This window comes from Balaenoptera borealis (genome assembly GCF_965194805.1).
Source record: "Balaenoptera borealis genome assembly, contig: HAP1_SCAFFOLD_877, whole genome shotgun sequence".
Lineage (NCBI taxonomy): Eukaryota > Metazoa > Chordata > Mammalia > Artiodactyla > Balaenopteridae > Balaenoptera > Balaenoptera borealis.
This window is the reverse complement of record NW_028123326.1, coordinates 295,340-315,000: the sequence shown is the minus strand read 5'-3', so window position 1 is coordinate 315,000 and position 19,661 is coordinate 295,340. Positions and strand designations below refer to the sequence as shown.

Below are 19,661 nucleotides of genomic sequence, written 5' to 3'. Positions count from 1 at the left end.
TAGATGCCCAGTTAAATGTGAATGTTGGACATGTAATTTTAAAATAGAAGTACATCCCAAATATTTATACAGATGTTCACTAAATCATGAACAATTATCTATTGTTACCATGTCACAAGCAATATTTGGGATATACTTATACTTAAAAAGCATAATATTTAATTCAAATTCAAATTCACCCAAGCAGCCCAGATTTTATCTACTAACTTGTATTGGTCCACTGTTCTGGTCTGGAAATTACACATGGAAATGGAAAAACCTTATTACACTTAAAAGTGTCTACACATTTAATCAAATACAGTACTTTCTTAACAAAGCCTGTAACTTTATAATAAGTTTCTAATAAATTTAACTTTAAAATAAGTTAAAACAATAGGAACTTTTAATAGCACTTGTCTATTTTCCTAATCTGCATCTAATCAATGTCAGTATACTTTCCTATATTTTTATTAGAAAATAAAATAGTGTCTGCTTTGAGTAAACATTGACTCCAGCATACTACCTGTTCTGTCAAGTTTACTTTGCTAAGGTTTTATTATTTCCATGAAAAAATAAAGTCCCAAATCTCAGTTTAATCTTAACTGCCAGTTAACCAATATGTAACACAAAGTATGCTATTATGGTATAGGACATAATAGGAAATGATCAAAGATTGTTTCAGCTACAATGATAGAGTGAAAATATACTGTTACTAGTAACTACTTTCTATTTACAATTTACTAACTTTTCCAGATCGTAAACTTTCTCAATAGTATATAAATGTATATCTACAAACATTTAGAAGCAAAACAAAAATAACAGACAGATCTGCCCTCAAAAAAAAAAAAATCAATGATTTCTTTAACACCCCTAACATATAGGCTTTTAGTACAGAGAAACAAATAGCAATATCAGGGAAAGAAGAAAGCAAATGATATGGTTTGGGATTTGGTGCAGGTTAATTGTGAAATATCTAACATACCTTCTGCATTTTGTAATACTCTAAAATATGGAGATTTAATATTTTAACTAGATCATGTTAATAGCAACAGACATATTTTAAAGAAATCTTCTTCTTTTAAAAACAATGCATTTCTTTCAAGTTGACCTGAAGGGCCAGCAATAGATGATTAAATTGTAGAGATTAATTAGTTAAGTTTGATAATTTAAGGCCACTTTTATACTTTGAAATAAGGGCCTCAGAGATTATCTAACACATTTTTCTACAAAGAGAAAAGAACATATTTATAAAAATAAAAACTCATGGTTGTCCAATAAGCAGGTGGTTTTGAATTATGTTAAATATAAATAGATTGAAGGCATGTAAGTACCTGTAGCTTAGATGTTTTATTTCATTTTTATTATTAATAAAAACAAGCCCTTCCTTGATTTTTCAACAGACGTGTAACAAGTATGGGTATGTTTTAACAACCTGTTTATAAGTCTGTGAAGAACAAATGATGAAAGACAGAAATGGAAACAGCAGATGAGATGGATTTGCTTGCTTTGTATTTCCAAATTTTAGTTTGGCAGTGATATTTTCAAGTTTCTGATGCCTGGGTATGTTTTCCTTTCTGGAGATTTGAATGTGAGGTTTATATTCAAGGGATAATCAAGCAATAAATGCTGAAGGTAAAATTTCATACATTCCCAAGCATATAAATTATTTTCTTCAAAATCCCTTCATTTTCAGGAGGTGACTATAGGCATTTATACCTATTAAGCCCAGGGGGCTTCTGGTCCACTTACATTACACTCTTTGGTTAGAGTTTTCTTATCTCTGGAAACAAATTGAAAAAATTCAATTAAGTTTATCATGTCTCTTACCACCAGAAAAGGAAATTAAAAGTAATTTCAGCTGATATTTTTAAGAAGTTTTGCTTAACAAATATAATATGTGAAGTAACTCTCATTATTCATTTTGTTTATGGGCTTCACTAATTAATTACGTAATTAACAATGTCAAACTATTAATCTCTACCCCTTGAGTCAGAGTTTAGATATCTTTAGTGAGCTCCATTCAGTGAAGTAACTAATATCTCATATACTTTCTCCACATGAGATAATATAAGTGAACACACAGTTGTTGTCATCAGGGAATATATCATCTAGGAAAAATGACGACCTACAATCAGCAACATCAAATAATCTGTAGCAATAAAAGGCAAGCCAAATGCAATTTATTCCAGCCCCACTTCCTAAATCTCTGAAGAGCCCAGAGGTCCTAGAAAGATGTTCTGGTCACACACACACACACACACACACACATACACACACATAATCAGCTCTCAGATCTAAAAATGTCTTTATTTTTTAGAAAATGGATTCCATGAAGGTTAAAAAGCAATCAATACCAGATTACCAGAGGGTATAGGTGCAGAATTGGATATAGTCATTCAAAGCATTAAATTAAGAATATGGCAATATAAAAATCTTAAAAGCATCTTTTAGGTGTTCAAAACATAATGTATAAGTCATTCATAACTAATTTGAGCTTTATAGATGGGGGAGAAAAACAGTTAACATTTGAAAGTCCTGAAAACTTTTCCTTGGGTAATTATACAAATCAAGCAGTTTGCCTTTGATCAAATTCCTTCCCTTTGAAATATATATATATATATATATATATATATATATATATATATATATCTAGATTGATAGGTAGATAGATTGATAGATAGATAGATAATCTTGATTGTATGAAGTTCTGTGGAGAAATGGAATAATAAGGAATACAGTAACAGGTATATCAACTTCCACAAAGAAAACAATAAAAAGTTACCCTGGATTCTTCTGAATTCTCCTCCTCCTCTGAAGATTCTGCAGGTCTTTTATAAAATCTGGAGCCATAAAGAGAGAGAAATAATGGGCTACCAGAGATTACTCTACTGCATGGTAGATTCCATGGATTCCAGGGAATAGCAAAAAATTTACTTGGGTGTATTATTTCCTGGTTTGCTTCATTATACAATATGCAGTCCAAATAATCTGCAGAGCATGGGGAAAGCTAGATGGTAGGGTGTAGAAAGTTTCTCATGTACAGCGAAGAAAGGAAAAAGCTATTAGTGTTCACTTTTGATATGGATGTGCTTTACAGATTTGGTCATGTAGGAATTCTCAGTGTCTACATTTGCTCTTTGTAGTGTCCAATCCTACTGAATTAAATTAATCTAGAAGATCTAACACATACAGCCAAACTTAGAAAAAACAATTGTAAACATATGTAGAAAACATTTAAAGTAAGGCAAATTAATAGTAAATTTAATAAATTATTGTTATCAACATAGTATTTCAGGACTTTCTCCAATAAAAAAGAAAAATCTGAAACACAGAAAAATAAGAAATCAGATAGGCAACATAATGATGATTGTGTAGATTTTTTAAAGAATAATAAAGAATAATATGCTCCACTTTATGTAAATGTTTTCAAAATGGAGATAAAAGTGAAAATTATTTAAAGAAATGTGAATTTTTCTAACAAAAAAAGACAGGTAGATATCAATGGGAAAAATTTTGAATGTGAAATACTAACTTTAAAAATGTTGTCAGGGTCAAAGAGCTTTAGAGTCTAAAGAAACAATTTATATATATTTATATATTATTGTATATATTTATATAGTATTATATATATACATTTATATTTCATATATTATTGTATGTTTTTTAAATTTTATATATATATTATAATTATCATATTATTAAAAATAATTACATAGATGATGAAATGCTTTCCATTTTATTTAATCTAGAATAATCTAGAATAATTACATGACCAAAGTCTAATAAAACTAATGCAACAAAGTGTACTTCAGATTAACCATAATTAGGGATATAGATGGGAAACTCCTGAATAAAAATTCTAGGATTTTAAATATACCCGTTTATGAAAAATGTTAAAATGTGATCAATTTAGCTTTTTGAGTAAATGGAGGGTTTATTAAACATTATGCAGGCTCTTATTATGATTCATTACATCACACTACTCTGTGTTGAAACTTTGGAAGAGACAGATGAAATGGATAATTTTTCCAGAAAAGTCAAAAATACCAAAACCCACAAGTAAAAGATTATAGTTAGTCAGTGTTTCTCAGTGTTCTCATCATGTAGCTTCCTTGGGTCAGGGCAGAATGGCAGATATCTTGCAAACCCTCAGTATGTGCTTCTGGGATGATGAATGAATGAGTGAAGTAACACATACAGAATAAAAAATGAAAGCAGTATGACTTGTATAACAGAAAACATTTCTTTCAAATTAATACCCATGAGACAAATGTATTTTAAATATTGTTTATCTCAATTAATTTTACAAAGTATTTCACTTCTTTCAAGCCCCTACTGCCTGGCAATTTTTATTATTTATTCCTTCCATTCATATAGGTTCTAATTATGAAGGGAAAAAATACAACAGTATATATTCTGTTCAGTTTTATACTATTTCTCTTCCTCCTTACATGTAAGAATAAATTATACTTTTCTAGTATCTAACATACACCAACTTTAAAAATATGTAATGTGGGGCTTCCCTGGTGGCGCAGTGGTTGAGAATCTGCCTGCCAATGCAGGGGACACAGGTTCGAGCCCTGGTCTGGGAGGATCCCACATGCCACGGAGCAACTGGGCCCGTGAGCCACAACTACTGAGCCTGTGCGTCTGGAGCCTGTGCTCTGCAACAAGAGGGGCCGCGATAGTGAGAGGCCCGCGCACCGCGATGAAGAGTGGCCCCTGCTTGCCGCAACTGGAGAAAGCCCTCGCACAGAAACGAAGACCCAACACAGCTAAAAATAAATAAATAAATAAATAAATAAATAAATTTATTTAAAAAAAAAATATGTAATGTATTCTAATGCCTATATTATTTGTGTTTAAAACTATTTTCCTGGCATTTATTTTATTTTGGTTCATGAAAAAAATGGCATATAAATAATCATTAAAAATTTCCTTAAGAATAATTTAAGATGAATAAATATTCTATCAATTATGGTGCTTTAACAAATGATACTCTATGAAATCCTACTGAACTTTACTGCCTACTAATACTACATGTGAATATAGTATTACAAACGAATTGTGTGCATGTGAGACGCATATTTGCTCTTTAAAAGGCTCCCCTCCAAGGGCAATAAGTACCTTGGTTAAATATCTTCTTCTTGTTAAGACATTGGATGTCAGTCTACACTACACTTATAACACTGCTTTTTTATTCCATACCATCCTCAGAAGTAACTATTTATAATATGAATGTGTATTTCATTGACTTTTTAAAAAGCATTTGTATTTCTCTACAGGTAACTCTTGGAAACATACAGTATAATTGCTCTGTTATTTTGTTTATAAAAGTATTATCTTCTTTTTAACAAAAATAACATGGTTCCCGAGGAAAATATATTTTTAAATATAAATTCAGCAACCTATGCTTTTTTAATCAACAAGTTTTCTCAGAGAATGTTACCTCCCAGAAGAATGAAATGCTTCATTCTTTGTAGTATCTATTATTTTTAAGACAGCTCTCTGCACAAATCCATCAGATTTTCCAACCTTTCAGCTATAAAAATATAGTTTTTACAAAATAATCTGAATTTACATAGTGTTATTACACTCCAAATGCAAAATGATGCTTGCTGTGCTTACTTTTAAACAAACAACAACTGGTTATGAGTACTCATCTTTATTAATTACTGAAGGATGGTGTTAACAATGATCATCATTCATTGATTACATACTATTTTCCAAGCATTATGGAATGTGGGTAAGCATGTATAATTTCTTTTGATAACTCACAAGAAGCCTGAGAAATAGAAAAATACTATTATCTCAATACTGTAGATGAGAAAGCTGAGGCTTAGAGATACTGTGGGACTTGCCGGTGGTCACAGAACTCCTGAGCTACAAGAGGGCTATATATCCAGGCTCCCTATCCCCAAGGTCCCCGTGCTTAAAGATCACACTATTTGCCTCAACTTATGCAAATTTCACCCTGTTTCCTGAAACACTTGGTATAATTTTTCTTTTTAAATTGCAGTTTAGTATTAATAAAAGTATAGACCTTTCCCAAAACATGTGCTGTGCAGAGCTCAGGGCTCCCAGAGCATTATTATTCAATATTTCTCAGTCCTAAATAGAATATCATCTTAGTAGATTCCATGTATTATCTGTTAATGGAAATTCAAACCACTTCCAGATATTTGATACATCCCTTTTGATATGTTATACTAACTAGAATTTGTTGAAAAGCCTGTAGTGATATCCTTTACAGAGACTAATGTGTACTCTCACAAGAGAGTAAAAATGTAGGAGAAAAATGCCAGTCAGTGTGTGGTCATCAGCAGCTTTTAGTAATCAATCAGTACTCAAAGGAAAGCAGTTGTGAATTACTCATCACTGTGATTGATTAGAATGTAATAGATTACACTGAGATTCAGTCATTCACTTGGAAGATCATTAAATAAATGGATCAGATACTCTGCCTGAAGTTCAATTTTCCTCTCCTGGGTAAAATTGGTTAGCACCACAGAGAACAAAAATTCAGAGCCAAACTCAAATGCATAAGGAGTTCCAATTTCCAGATACTTAGTGACATATAGAAAGCTTGTTGGCAATTAATCCAATTTGCTTTCAGTTTTTAAAGGACAATTGTCAACAGTGAAATATATCTCTATACTCTTTTCATATTACTCTTAAGATCATAATAATCACTTTCAACCTATATTTCCCAACATTTTCTTAAGAAAATTTCCAAAGAAAATTTGATAGAATTTTACAGTAACCTTCCATAAATCTGCCATCTAGATACTAGCACTAACATTTTCCTACATTGGCTTTATTTGTCCCTCTTTCTACCCATCAATCACCAGTTCTTAATTTGGGATGTCATTCAAAGTAAATTGTGGCATCAATATAATTCCCCCTAAATATTTCAACCTCACCATATACTTTTATGTGAAAAAATAGAAAATGCTCTTTTGTTTACTTCTTCTTTGGGGAATGAGGATTTTTTTTTTTTTTTAATTTGGCAGTTTTGGTACTGTTATCTATTCATCCCTTCAAATTAATGCAGCTATGCTGCTGTCATGATTTATAAGTAATAAGGCTTGTAAAAAGGAAATGACTGTTGTTTCTGGCCACGCAAAACGTGTCTAAATTAAAAACACGGTTGTATACTGGCGATGCCATCACCTTAGCTGCAGCTCAGTGGGCAAATTTAATTCATAAATCCTTCAGCAGTGCAGACTCAGACCTCATCTCCAAGCAGGCACATCCTTGTCATAGAAACCTAATTACCTTCTTCAGCTGCAAGTGAGATGTTTATAGCAACAGACAAGAGTGTATGTCAGGGGTGCCCTGGCATTGTGGTGACCTTCTGGGGAATAACACCGCAGGCATAACTGCTGGGGATCTCAGGCACTTCAGCTTTTCATCAAAAGAACTCTATTGGAGGCAGTTAAATAAAACATTACTGAACATGACAGATTAAAATGACTTCTGCCTAAAAGAGACTTAAGTGGAATTAATAAGACCATGCTTTCCTATGGACCCTTGTGCTTTCATTTCGAGAAAACTAATTTTTGTTGTTTGGGTTTCTCAGTGTGCCCCTTTTCATCAGTTTCCAATCCTATGAATAAACTTTTACTTTTAGCTGGCCTAAAATGCTATCACCCATTCACTCATTTAATTAAATCCATGAAGCGATAACCAGCCCCTTGTGCAAATCAACATGAGAACCACTGTTAAGACAAAAACAAATTGCCTTTAAGTGGGTCATAAGTTTTACTATAACCACATAAGCAGTGGTATATAAAATCTTTAGTTAGAATTTACCTTTGCAGTATTGGGATGGCCAAAAATTTCCTTTGGTTTTTAAAGTAAAAATAAAGGGCACATTTTTCATTTTCACCAAGAACTTTATTGAACAACATAGTCACCAATTTGTTCCACTACCTTCTGCCATTTTTCAGGCAATTTCATAATTCCATCTTCCCAAAACTTTGTATCTTTTTGAGCAAAGAACTGTTCCAGGTGCCTTCTACATTCTTCCAGGGAATTGAAATTTTTTTTCCATTAAGAGCATTTTGTAAAGGCTGAAATAAATGGAAATCTGAAGGTGCAATGTCTGGTGAATACAGCGGATGAATCAGAACTTCCCAGCCAAGCTGTAACAGTTTTTGCCTGGTCATCAAATAAGCATGCAGCCTTGCGTTATCCTGATGGAAGATTATGCGTTTTCTGTTGACTACTTTCAGACGCTTTTCGTTGAGCGCTGCTTTCAGTTGGTCTAATTGGGAGCAGTACTTGCTGGAATTAATTGTTTGGTTTTCTGGAAAAATCTCATAATAGAGGACTCCCTTCCAATCCCACCATATACACAACATCACCTTCTTTGGATAAAGACCAGCCTTTGGTGTGGTTGGTGGTGGTACATTTTGCTTGCCCGAGGATCTCTTCCATTCCACCTTATTGTACAGTATCCACTTTACATCACCCATCACAATTTGTTTGAAAAACAGAACGTTTTCATTATGTTTAAGTAGAGAATCGCATGAGGAAATACAGTTAAGAAGTTTTTTTTTGTTGCTTAACTTGTATGGAATCCAAACATCAAAGTGATTAACATAAACAAGTTGGTGTAAATGATTTTCAACGCTTGATTTTGATATTTTGTGTATGTCGGTTATCTCCCGCGTGGTATAACATTGATTGTTCTCTGTTAATGTCTCTGTTTGATCACTATCAACTTCAACTGGTCTACCCAACTGTGGAGCATTGTCCAGTGAGAAATCTCCAGCACGAAACTTCACAAACCACTTTTGACACGTTCGATCAGTCACAGCCCCTTCTCCATACACTGCACAAATCTTTTTCTGTGTTTCAGCAATACTTTTACTTTTCTTGAAATAATAAAGCACAATATTCCAGAAATGTTGCTTTTTATCTTCCATATTCAATATTAAAATGGTTACACAAAAATTCACCAATTTTGATCTTTTTTAAAAAATGTACGCTGATATGACAGCTGTCATAGTACAATGTAACAAAATTGTTTCGAATGAAATTAAAGACAACTAAGCGCTACTGGAGCCATCTTATGGAAAAAACCCAACAAATCTTTTGGCCTACCCAATAATTAGCAATTAGTCATTATAATTAAAAACCGATGTCTGCATATAGAAACAATATTATTTTTCTTGATTACATAGGATGATTTTTTAAATGCCAGTATTAATATCTGAAAAACAATGTGTTTCAATTTTTTTTCTTTTTCAGGGACTTTCCTGTTGTTTAAATAATGATATAAAAAATGATTAATTTTAAGATAATGTATAACTAGAGCCGAAATTATAAGTATGATAGCAGCTTAGGACATCGCTTGATATATAGTAAGGGATTTATTAGTGTCGGTTGCTACTAATGTAACTAATACTATCACTCTCACTCTTTTTCTACTAATTTTACAGTGATAATAAAAATGGTAATGATGATTTGGGGTGTGAATTTGCAGATCAGGTTAGGAAAGGTGAGGTACACATCAGAGATGTAGACCATTGATTTGAAGCTGGGGTTCCTGGTTGCTCATGGAAAATGGGAAATGATTAGGAGCATGATTTCTAACATTCAAGCATAAAAAACTGTTTTGGTAAATAAGAGATACAATTACTCCTATTACAGAGTCATTGAAAAATATCCCCCATAAATTCTCACAAAAATAAATGGTGTTAATTATTTAAAAATTAGTTTAACAATAAATTAGTAAACAGTAAGGTCAACAACATTTCATAAGTAAATATAAGCATCATGGGTCTATTCTTTTAAAATCCTTCAAATTTGGCCCATGACACTAATTATAGCTTAATAAAAATACTTCTGTGTTGGGCCTAAAAATGTGGTTGAAGTTAATAGTTTTCTGATTATCTGGATAAACTTGAATATGTATTTTGAACATCTAATAAATGGATAAATTGCATAGTCTTCATGAAATTGCCAACTGTCTGTAGTTTAAATTAAATCTGAGGTCACATGTAGCTCATTATCACCATGGTGTTACATTCATGGAAAGGTCAGTCCAAAAAGCAAAGGAGATGAAAAAACAAATCTCCTGAAGAAAATTAAAATCAATGCAATTTGTAACACTCAGTCCTACTTTTTAAAGTCTCCTTTTTTCCCCCCAGTGTATGCTGAACTAAAGTATTCCAGGAATTCTTGGTCTCCAGTCCTCACAATTTTATCCTCCATCTTAACACCCTTGGACATATCAAAAAGCATCACCAGTAGCTGTAGCTGAAAGACCTTCCAACCACCAAGACCCATTCCACCCAGGGTTGAAGCTGCTAAACATTGATGCATTTCTGTAATGTAACTATGATAATATCATTTATCCCAATCCCTGACATTCTTTGCCTATAAATTTTTCAGGATGACAATAAATAGCCTGTACCCATGGAGATCATCTGAAATCTGAGTAATCAAAGGCCCCATCACAAAATTCATTTCCAAGAAAATCTAGTCTCTATAGACTGGACGTCAACAGCCTTGGCAAACTCCCACCATTTGGTGGCACAGCTGATATTTGCTAACAGCATCCTCCTCCTGGCGGTAACAGAAACACCAGAATATTCTGGAGAGGTATTCTTTCAGTTAGGGCCTGGTTAGGTAAATCAATAACCATAAATAACTCCCTTTACTAAAGTGCTTGTTACAACAACAGACACATAAAATGTTTGCTGACCTCTGGAAAAGAGAAAAGTTATGGTCATATGTGAACTCCATTGTCCCCAAACAGGTACTCTGTGAGACTTGCACAGGTATAAAAGGCATGGATACTTAATACACACACACACACACACACACACACACACACACACACACACACACAACTTAGATTGGTGGGAAAAGTCCATGAAAAGTCCATAAGAAGTCCAACTCCAATTTGAAAAGTCATGAGAGTTTTCAGACTTCCTAATTTATTAACCTCATATAAGGCCACTAAGTTCTGATTCTCCCTTTGAAATACCAATTATAAAGTGTATATTATCGCAAAATGCAGTTTCCATATCAATGTGTTTCTTTAATGTCACACTGACTTTGTAATTGATTTCAAGAATCCGAATCTCTCATATGTAATTGTCTCTTAAGTCTTAAAATTTGAATCCAATTTTCAGCCTGTTATATCGAAAATTTACTCCTTGCTTAGGTCAAAGGTGATGATTTTTTATCAAAGGACCAATGGAGCATTCGTAAAATACATCTTAAACTTAAAATCTTAAGAGGGTGAGCTATAGAATGAATCTCATATAAACTTTCATTGAAAGTAACAAGCCAGTAAAATAATATAGACTATAGTGTTTACATACATTTCTTAAACACATTAAAAGTCAGCTGGGTTGGTATGCCCCTGGCTGCGAACAGATGACAGGACTGCTGGCTTAGTTCCCCACTCCAGTGAGTCTGGAGGATGGGCTCTGAGCTTGCCTGCAGTCTCTGGTCAAGCTTCCTAGATGGTTAGGACCCGGTACCATATTCAGCAGGAGATAGGGCTATGAATTAGTTTCCCTGCCCTGGCAGGGCAGTAGGTTGAGACCAGGGCCTGCACAGCTCATTGGTTTATAATGTTCAACCTTACTTTGGTAATAATGTTTTCCTCCAAATTCTCTCCTTTCCTGGAGTCACTCCATCCTCACACCTGGACTTTCTGTCCTCACACCTATGTAATTTTCTCATCATACCCTACAGATAAAAAACAAAACAAAAATCAAAAACATATGGCAGCTCCATCCCCCTTGACCCTCCCTTGGGGATGGAAGCACTGGGAAGGGACAGCAGGGCCCCCTTGCTGTTACAATTTCCTCTCCTCTAGTTCCATTTCTTCCCAGATTTTCTGTCCTGCAACACCCTTAACTCCCCAATGATCATTTGTCACCATTGGGCTTTTAAGGTTATTGAGAAACAGTGAGTAATGTTCTTGTCAAATAATGAGAATGTAAATATTCTGTCTTGGAATAACTGCAGACCAATAATGCTTCAGCTGTGAAACAAAACAAGCAGAATATACTCCAATAAAAATTAAAGAACGATTCAGATACTTAATATTTCACTAACGAACTAAATGATTCAGACATTGATACTGAATATATTAGTTGTATTTGCATGAACACGTAAAGCTAAACATGTGGACATGTATGTACATAGCTGAATCTACTATATACATTATCAATTAGCATTTAAGAATGATGCTAGCTACACAGTAAAGGACATCTGAGCAGGATAACAACAGATGTTGTTCCAATACGGTTAAGAAGTTGGTTTGGTGGGGAAATACCGCCTGAATGGGTTTATCCAATTCAGGAAAATGTGTATCAATAAAATTTGTTTGAAGAACGGATAATTTTGCAATCCCCGAAATTGTTGATTGAGGAAAATTTAGATAAATGAATGTCTAAGCCAGGGAGAAAAGAAAAAGTACAGGGAAAGAAGGCATCCTAATTAAGCAAATGATATCAGCCCTATTTATACATGTCAGAGAATGACAGGGACTGAGATAAGCTGGTTATGTTGTACCACATCTGAGCCCTCCTGAAGGGTAAGAGAAGCACTAGAAAGTGGATATGGAAGAAAGATGTAACAAACAAACAGAAAGTTATAGCAAGGAAAATAAAGCAGAATGAAACAAGCTCAAAGCCTAGAGTATTAAAATCTGAGGAGAGACAGTGTCTGACCACAAAGCCCTCAGTCTTCACCTGACCCAGAGGCATCAACAGTTGTATCAGATTATGAGACTGTTGAGGGTCTTTCTCCAACTGAAACAAAGTTGAGGTGATGGAGAAAATGTCCTAAGAAGGCTCACCTCACAATAGAAACAGAATCGTGTCCTAGAAATGAAAATGAATGTTTACGAGTGTGTTCTGATGCTGACACCAGAGAGGACCCATAATTAATTGAGTATATTGGGGCATTTTAAACAAGAAATACAAAGGAAACCTGGAAATTAAGAGAGTTGAGTTGCATAAATAGAAGAGAAGGTCATCTCAAGTGACTACCATGGCCAGTTAAGTTTGCAAGAAGGCCGACATTTCTCAGATGCCATTTTTTTTTTTTAAAGGAATTCCTTTATTTTTATTATTTATTTATTTATTTATTTATTTATTTATTTATTTATTTATTTATTTTTGGCTGTGTTGGGTCTTCGTTTCTGTGCAAGGGCTTTCTCTAGTTGCGGCAAGTGGGGGCCACTCTTCATCGCGGTGCGCGGGCCTCTCACTATCGCAGCCTCTCTTGTTGCAGAGCACAAGCTCCAGATGCGCAGGCTCAGTAGTTGTGGCTCACGGGCCCAGTTGCTCCTTGGCATGTGGGATCTTCCCAGACCAGGGCTCGAACCCGTGTCCCCTGCATTTGCAGGCAGATTCTCAACCACTGCGCCACCAGGGAAGCCCCAGATGCCATTTTTTAGACACCAACCTTTGAGATGAACCTCTAGCTATTGTCATCATAGTTCCACTGTGCAATGGAAAATTTCTCCTAAATAAGGTGTGGTTCAAACTAATGAACTCTTGAAACAGCAGAGGTGGAACATCACCATGGATGTGTGACCATGATTTTCTCCATCAATCCTTTTCCCATCATCTGCTGCTGAACGTCTGCTATCATCTTTGGTACCTCTAGGTACTCAATCCTGAAAAAGCTTGAAATGATTGTTTTTAAATACTTGGCATTGTCTGTTTTCTAAATGTGGTTGTGTAGGCACCTTGTTACCCTTTTGTGTATCCTATTATTACTTTGGACTCTTTAAAAAATGAAACACTGAAGAGCCTTGGCATTGAAATCATAGAACTCCTGGCACCCCAGAAACATCACAGCCACTTCATTGGAAGACAATTCAGGCTTTCTGAAAGAAACAAATCAACTTAGACACTGAGAACCCCTCTAGCTTAGATTAATCAGACTATAATTCTGAGGAGGATTAATTTTGGACATTAATTTCTTTGACCTTTATTTAAGTCACAAGGAAAACATATTTTATTTTGGACTTTGATTGGTATATATTACTATTTAAGCATTTTAATTTACATCTCTTTTTTGGATTTTAACTCACAACATGAATTTTATATTTGATTTCTGCTCGGTAATTTGATAAGAGGAGGATATTTATAATCAAATTCAGGATACCTGAATGTTGGCCTTTTATTATTAAACTATTCAAATATTGACATTTGATCTCATTGTGAAGCTTTAAGGTAAATTGGACAAAATAGCTCAGAATTATTCAGGATGAGGATAGACTAGGAAATACTTAGCCTTGACTACAGAGTAGCATTAAAGTGAATTTAATCATTATACTTTTCTTATTCATTTTATAGTTTCTGTTATAAAACCAGAAAGCTACTGTTTCTCCTGCCTCCAAATAGCATCAACTTTGGAAACGTATGTGTGTGTTGTGTTATTGCATTAACAATTCTGTGATATGAAGCTATTTAGAGTTATGTGGCTTTAGAAAGAAAATGAACAATATTTACTAGTTTGAGAGATCCACAGCAACTTGCACCTGTACGTTATTTTAATCTCCTTTAAAAAAAACTACCCTGCCTAAGGTAAAGAATGGACTTTGGGTGATCATGCTGTGTCACTGTAGGTCCATCCATTGTAAAAAATGTACCACTCTGGTGGGGAATGTGGATCATATGGGGGAAGAGAAGGGATATGGGAAATTTTTATAACCGCCTTTCCATTTTGCTCTTAATTTAAAACTGCTCTTAAAAATTGCCTTGAAAAAATCCCACAATTTCATTGGTTATCTGTAGATACATATCCCCTTTGTGAAAAAAATAATGTGTTCATCTCTAAATATAAACCACATGAGAAGAATCAATTAATAATGTATTTGTATACACATATGAACCATGATATAATATCTACATTAAATATTTCAATGGACTGCATTTGTTTCAACACACCAGGGTTCACTCTAGCGATACTCTCCTAGCTGTTCTCTTTGCCTAAAATGATGGGATATCAGTTTGCCAAGCTCTTTCACCTTCTTTAAATCTTTGCTGGAATTTTACCTTTTACATTTGACCAGTCATATTTAATACTGCCACCGATTCCGATTCCAATTGCACACTCCTGATCTCCCTTACTCTGCTCTACATTTTTTCTTTCCTACAGCACTTATCATTTCCTATTATGCCAGATATTTACTTATTTATTATTTTTAATGATTATTGTATATTTGCCCATAAATGTAAGCTCCATGAGAATGTAGATCTTTGTCTTCTCTTTCTTTCTCTGGTATAAAGTGAAGACCTAGAAGCATACAGCGCAGTATTCAATAAATATTTGCCAACTGAATAAATGATGTAGATCTTTGCTTGTTGGACAGACTTACAACTCTCTGTGGGGTCATAAGAAACATTCATCGTGTGATTACTCTCTAATTCTCTATATGCATCTTCCTTCAAGCCTCCACAACAATTCTGTGTCCCATCCACAGCAAATCCATAAAATGGATACACAAGGTGCTTTCTCACTCCTGCTCCAGCCAGACTGATGATAGTTGGAGCATTTTTCTTTTAAACTAGAAGTTGGGCAATAAAGCTAGCTGTCTCTTAGACCTGGTGCCCCATTAATAAATGAATTAAGTTCTACTTATGTTTAAGTTTCACATCCTCTGTGAATACTTATCTACATTTTCTTATATTCACAGGAAGGGTTTGGTGGTTTTTCCTTTATGCTATGTGCTTTTTTTATTTTTGCTTTTCATATCATATTATTGCTTACTTACTTTTATGTCTCCACATCTAGACTGTGAGTTCTTTGAAGACAGGTATTTTCATATTATTTTGGTATTCCCTGTACCAAGTGGAGAGCATGACACATAGAAATCATCCTTTACATATTTATACAATGCCTGAAAGATGTATTCATGTGAACTCTTCATTCCTCTCATATAGTAATATCTATGAATTTTAAAATATAAGTTTCTAATATCACTGTTAGCCGCAAAAGTGTATTTAACACTTTATATTATTTTTTATTTCCCTTCATCGCATTTAAAAACTAAAATTTTCTTCTCTTTCATGATATCAGGATATCATGATACCATGATATCATGGCCATTATCTCCAAGTTCAATAGCCTTCTTCTTTCCCATTTGTGAGACAGAAGATTCATGCATAACCAGGAATATAAATGGCATGTGAGTAAACTCTGGTCTGATATTTTATAAACCTTATTTTGTTTCTTTCTTTTTTTTGTATCATCATCATGTATAGTAAAAAATGTGGTTCTTGTCATAGTCAAGTGGAGAGAGAAGGAGCTGCTTGAAATTATGTACAGAACAGGGCCTGATGCAGTTAGCTGATCTGATATAAGGTGCAAAGTTGAATGAGAAAAATTAATATTTTATATTTGGTGCCTATTGTGAGAAAACTTCCAGAAATAATAGCTTCAGAATAAGTGGAAATATACTTTTAAAGCTAGAAAATATTTTTAAATGGAACTAAATTTACATGATAATGGTGATTAAAATATTGACTTCATTTTGTAAGAAACAGAAAGTAGCAAAGGAATTAACGGCTGTATTGCACATATTATTAGTACTTTATAATATCTGTAAACATCTCCCAATTTATTCACATTCTAAACTACTTGAAGACAGTGATGCTGCAAGGATAATCTTTTAAATTTCATGTATCCTATTATCATGAGTTGAAGTAAATCTAATCTAATAATAATCTCTTAAGTTAGTTTATTATCTCACACTCAAAAAGAAATTAAAATTTCAATTGGACATAAATACAAATAAATTAACATTCAGCTTTTATTATTATTTAGTTTAAGCTTTCATATATCTATGGAGATAAAGTATATTTTCCTTGTTTGTTATTATTATAATGTACATTAAACAAATGATCCTGTTCAGATAAATACAATAGTACCATAGTTACTAATATTTGAGTCTCTTCATAAAAACATAACAAGTGCATAGTAACAGCAAGATCTAAATGACAAACTTTTCAACAAATCTAGGTAAGAAGGTATCCCCACAAAATCCAAAATAGAAGTGGGTGGGGACAAATTGTCAATATTCAAAAAAACAGCATAGTATATGACTCTTGTGGGGAAAAGGTATAGAAAGTAGTGGGTTAGCTGAGAAATGTAAGAGCAAGAGATCCCCAAAATAGCCATCTGGTATTCACTGGAGAGCCACAGGGCAAATTAGGATTAGTAGATGAAATGGAAGAGGTTTTACACTTTTTAAAGGAAGTTGAAGGCAAGTTGAAGGCCAATGGTAATTTAGAGGGACTGGAGTGGATTAGTTCTTTGAACCTTAGAAAGTGAGCTTCCAGAGATACAGAGATCCCTTCAACACAGGGTCCCAAACTGAGAAGAAATTTCTGAGAATGAATTAGAAATATGAGGAATAATAGGAAGGACAGAAAAAGAAGGTCCACATAAAAATGATAGATGGGAACATTACCAGGACATCCCAGAAGTCTAGCTTTCATATTTAAACACTAAACATGCACACACGTGTGTGCACACCCATGTACGTACACACAATCACGCATAAAAAAGAAGTGGAAGATGTGGGAGCTTTATGAACTTATGAAAAATTCTATAAGCCACAAATTCTTCAAAAAGTTCAAGTAAACTGATTTGATATAATAATGATCAACAGAAAAGTTGTTATAAGAAAAAGAAGACAAAAAGAAGCAGAATAACGTGTCTACAGACAATTAAAACTTGTCATAGTTATGTCCGTAGAACAGATAAACTGAGCTTTCTATTTAATACAAGGAAAGGACGTTAAGAAAATATTACAAAGCACAAAAGAGCCACATAAATTGGAATTTTAAAAACTCAGAAATAAATGAACAAAATCCAAGAAATAATTAGTAACACAAGAAAAATTAAATTCAGAGATGAACACTGAACTAGAAGGAACACAAGAGTGAATAAATGCAATAGAGTCCATGAAAAACAGGTTTAAAAAGGAAGAGTTTTAAAAACTCAAAGAAATAAAAAATTTAATAAAATTAAAATATAATAACTATTGGCAGTAAGCGAAGATTCAACGTTTAGTTGCATATAATATGTTTGTTATTATTTACAATTTTAAAAAATCAGAGACATTTTCTTGAATTAGAGATTTTAGTGTATATTCTGCAACCTCATTTTCAATGTATGAACAGTTACTACCATACAAAAAAAAATAGAAAGAAAGAAGGAACAGATATTACATGTTTCCTAATGAAATCACAAACTACGTATAGTCTTACCAAAAATGTAAACTACAGTCTTATCAAGACTCTGGCTCCAGCTGCCAATTTGCAGGAAATATCGAGATCAGAACATTTTTAATTTCACCACGAGTATGCAATCAACAAAATCTAACACACAGAAAAATCTACCAGATGTCCCAGATTCTTCAAAAGAAAAAAAAAATGGAGAAAGTAATCTAGAATTTAAGATTTTTAAAAATGGACCATTCCAGACAGTTACTCTGTAGATATGGACAAATAGAATCTAAAGTTTATATGGAGAGGCAAATGACCTAGAATAGCCAAAACAATATTGAAAGAGAAGAATAAAGTTAGAATTTACACTTTCCAATTTAAGACTTACTAGAAAGCTACAGTAATCAAGACAGTGTATTGGCAAAAGAATAGATGAATAGATAAATGCAACAGAATAGTGAGCCCAGAAATAGACCCACATATGTGGGTCTCTAGTCAACTGATCTTTGACAAAGGAGCAAAGGCAAAACAATGGAACAAAGATAATTTCTTCAACAAATGGTGCTGGAATAATTGGACATACACATACAAACAAATGAACCTAGCCACAGACCTTACATCGTTCACAAAAATTAGCTCAAAATGGATCATAGACCTAAATGTAAAACGCAAAGTTATAAAACTCCTAGCATATAACATAGGAAAAAAATCCTGATGACCTTGGGTATGGCAATGACTTTTTTAGATGCAATATCAAAGGCATGATTCATGAAAGTAACAATTGATAAATGGAACTTCATTAAAATTTTAAAAACTTCTCTGGTGTATGGCTCTTAGCATAACTCATGCCGTCTTGGGCCTTATGGTTTCTCCTATCATTCTACTGACCCCACCCAGGATTGTACTTTGCAGAAAATCACTTCTCTGTTGTCAAAGGCTTTGTAGTTAATAGGTATTTTTTTAAAGAATCATTAGGATCAGGTGGTCTCCATGTTCTGTTAGTTCCCAAACAGTGATAAAAACCTTCACTGACTTATTCCTAACACCCATGAGACTTGGTTACCCATTCTTGAATGTTGACTTAGGAATGAACTTCCTGTTTCCAAGCACCTACTCTCATACCATAGGCTAATTATAAAATTGTCCCAGTGGCCCCTCAGTGGTCACAGTGCAGCTGTGAATGTTTAAGGATCATTGCCCAATTCTGACCCCACCCTGTGAGTAAGATCCATTGATTATATGGATCTGCCTGCCTCATTTTTTGGTCTCAAGATGCCTTCTCAGTTCAGTGGGCACTTTTTGTTCCCTCCATTCTCCAACATCTAGGAAAGACAATGTCAAAAGTATGAGAAGACAACACAGGCTTGGAATAAATATTTGCAAAAGACATCAGGTAAAGGACTGTAATCCAAAATATACAAGGAACACTTAAAACTCAACAGTAAGAAAACAAACAACCTA

The 19,661-nt window shown here is 33.8% G+C and overlaps 1 long non-coding RNA gene across 1 annotated transcript in view; it reads right to left on the bottom strand.

The window, feature by feature from the left end:
* Nucleotides 1–2,796: 2,796 nt before the first annotated feature.
* The window catches only part of LOC309621689, a 277,714-nt gene continuing 260,849 nt past the window's right edge, over nt 2,797–19,661 (bottom strand). The window contains exon 6 of the long non-coding RNA XR_014240172.1: nt 2,797–2,819. This is a non-coding gene — a long non-coding RNA (uncharacterized lncRNA). The remainder of the gene's footprint in view (nt 2,820–19,661) is intronic.